The following is a 3,305-nucleotide window of genomic DNA, read 5'->3' on the forward strand; positions in this document are numbered from 1 at the left end:
GGAGCTCTTTTAAGGCAGGTCTGGTGGTAAGAAATTCCCTCAGCATTTGCTTGTCTGAAAAAGAACTTATTTCTTCTTTGCTTATAAAGCTTGGTTCGGCTGGATTTGAAATTTTTGGTTGGAATTATTTTCTTTATAAAATGTTGAATATTGGTCCCAATCTCTTCTTGCTTATAGGGTTTCAGTTGAGAGATTCGCTGTTAGTCTGATGTGCTTCCCTTTGTAGGTGGCCTGGCCTTTCTCCCTAGTTGCCTTTAACATTTTTTCTTTCGTTCTGACTTTGAAGAATCTTATAATTATGTGTCTTGGGGATGTTTTTCTCACGGTGTACCTTACTGGAGTTTTTTGCATTTCCTGAATTTGAATGTTTGTCTTTGTAACTAGGTTCGGGAAGTTCTCATAAATGATATCCTAAAATATGCTTTCCAAATTGATTCCAATGTCCCCATATCATTCAGGAACACAGTCAGTCACAGATTTGGTCTCATTACATAATCCCATATTTTGTGGAGGTTTTGTTCATTCCTTTTCTTTTTTTTCCTGTTTCTATCTCATTGTCTTATTTCAGAAATCTAGACTTCAAGCTCAGTGATTCTTTTCTCCACTTGATCTCTTCTGCTGTTAATACTTGTGTTCACTATGAGGTTATGTAGTGTGTTTTTGAGCTCTATCAGGTTTGTGACACTGTTTTCTCTATTGACTGTTTTGACTGACAGCTCCTGCAATGTTTTATTCTGACTTTTAGCTTTCTTGCATTGGTTTACAGTGCACTCCTTTAGCTCAGTGTACTTCATTTCTATCCAAATTCTGAATTCTAATTCTGTCATTTTAACTGCCTCAGCCTCAGCCTGGTTCCAAACCCTTGCTGGAGAGGTGATGCAGTCACTTGGAGGAAAGAGGTTACTCTGGCTTTTTGAGTTTTCAGCATTCTGGTGCTGATTCTTTCTCATCTTGGGGGGCTTATTTACCTTCAATATTTGAAGTTGCTGGCTTTTGTATGTTTTTCTTCCTTTAAAAGTCTGTGTACTTTTCTGTAGGGTTGCTGTGGTATTCTGGGGTTCCTCTTCAATGCCTAGTCACCTCAGATTTTCCTGTACCTGCAGGTATCGCCAGTCAAGCTTGCGAAGCAGCAAAGATGGCAGTCTGCCCCATCTTCTAGGAGCTCTGTCACAGGGAGGTATGGACATATTGCTGGCTCAAATGCACTGTAGGAGGTGGCTGGAGACCCTGGTTGGGAGGTCTTGCCCAGTGAGGAAGAATGGGATCAGGGACCTGCTTTACAAAGTGCTTTGACCATGTTTTCATAGACAAGCTGTGCTGTGCCGGGGGACCACTTCAGCTTATGGTCACCTCAGACCCTCTGAAGCCTAAAGGCTGGAACAACTAAATTGCCCAAACAGCAAATATGACAGCATCTACAGAAATCATTTTATTTGAGTTATGTAGCAAGAACCCAACTTAAGCAAACATAAAATTTACAACTAAGTCACTATTTGGATATTAATGTGTATGCTAAACTGAGTTGTTCATGGGCTAGTCAGCTATTCATTTGACCTTTACAATTTTCTGAATTCTATTTTTTGGTTAAAAAAAGAAAACAAGCTGATACTTACCACTTTCCAAGAAACATTTGATTTAAATTCTTATGCCTTCAATATCTCATGTAAAATGCTAGTTTCATTACTACTGTAAGTAAATATGTATAAAACAGAAAGTATCTGAGACAAGTCTCAATCAGTTTTGAAGTTTATTTTGCCAAGGTTAAGGATATGCCCAGAAGAAATAAACATGCAATCACAGAAACAGTCTGTGGTCTGTGCATTTCTCCAAAGACGATTTTGAGGACTCCAGTATTTAAAGGGGAAAAGTAATCAGGAGGAGAAAGAGAGAGGGTGTGGTAATCCACATGTTATAAGAGAAAAGGAGCAGGTAGGAGAATAATCAATTATATTTTTGTCTTGTTCTCAGTAAATCGGCACTTTACATAAGATCATGTGAACATGGCATAGCTGCCTGTGGAGATATTTTACCTTCCATCTGTAGCTGTCTGCTTAAGAACAGAAGGAAAGTAGCTTCTTGCATGACTCAGCTTTCAGCTTATTATTATTATTTTCTTTGGCATAGTGAATTGAGTTCTCAAGTTTTTATTTCCCTGTCACATATCTTTTGAGGTATTTTTCAAAATTGTAATTTTAAAACATACACCGTGAAGATTCTGATAGCAAAAGATGTCATGTGAGACAAAATCTGTACTTTTTAAAAGTCTCTAGGTGATTCTCTTAGCAGTTCAATTAGGGAAAAACTGATTAAGGACTCTATACTAAACCAGACTTGCAAAAGAGAGATGATAAAGCATTTGAAGACTCTATAATAACAAAATTTAAAACATATATTTATTTCAAGTATGCAATACTGACTACAGAAGATAATAGACTTATTTCTAGAACTCATGAGTATACTTTTAGAAATCTAGTAGAAGACTTTCATGTTTTGGTGTCCAGGCTGTGTCATTTGGTCACAGTTAGCTGGTATAAAAATATATAGATTTATAGGTTCTTTTTTTGTTTTTATTTATTTATTTTTGAGATGGAGTCTCACTCTGTTGCCCAGGCTGGAGTGCAGTGGCATGATCTCGGCTCACTGCAAGCTCTGCCTCCCGGGTTCACGCCATTCTCCTGCCTCAGCCTCCCGAGTGGCTGGGACTACAGGCGCCCGCCACCAAGCCTGGCTAATTGTTTTGTATTTTTTTAGTAGAGATGGGGTTTCACCATGTTAGCCAGGATGGTCTCGATCTCCTGACCTCGTGATCCACGCGTCTTGGCCTCCCAAAGTGTTGGGATTACAGGCGTGAGCCACTGCGCCCGCTAGACTTATAGGTTCTTTAAAAAAATTCTAAAGAAGTGGGTGGGCAGAGGGTAGTAAGTTATTCACTGATAATGTCTCTACTAATGCCCACTCATGATGGCTAAAGATACATAGAATTTAAACTTACACACACACACACACACAAGTGCACGCACACACACACACACACACAAAGACACACCACCCTTCTCCCACAGTATCTTCTGCTGAATATTCTCTGTATCTTCATTGGTACTTTGATTATAAGCTGATTTTCCTGCACTTTCCAGAATATCTTTAGTTAGGATTTCGTTTTCCTGAATTATCCATAAATCTACTAAACATATCCTTATTGGCTTTTTTTTTACTTAACTCTGACATCTTATTTTACTCCACAGTTCCCTACAGATACTCCTATAATTTTACTTTACCAGAATTATTTTGTCTTCTTTTCCCTTGAA

General features: G+C 38.4%; 1 long non-coding RNA gene across 1 annotated transcript; it reads left to right on the forward strand.

Annotated features, from left to right (window-relative positions):
* The first annotated feature begins 850 nt into the window (after positions 1–850).
* On the forward strand, positions 851–1,803 carry LOC129492335 (uncharacterized). The gene is made up of 3 exons (XR_008660798.1): positions 851–899; positions 1,104–1,177; positions 1,308–1,803. It is a non-coding gene; the product is annotated as an uncharacterized lncRNA (long non-coding RNA).
* The last annotated feature ends 1,502 nt before the right edge of the window (positions 1,804–3,305 follow it).

The sequence above is a fragment of the Symphalangus syndactylus genome, chromosome 10 (genome assembly GCF_028878055.3).
Source record: "Symphalangus syndactylus isolate Jambi chromosome 10, NHGRI_mSymSyn1-v2.1_pri, whole genome shotgun sequence".
Classification (NCBI taxonomy): Eukaryota; Metazoa; Chordata; class Mammalia; order Primates; family Hylobatidae; genus Symphalangus; species Symphalangus syndactylus.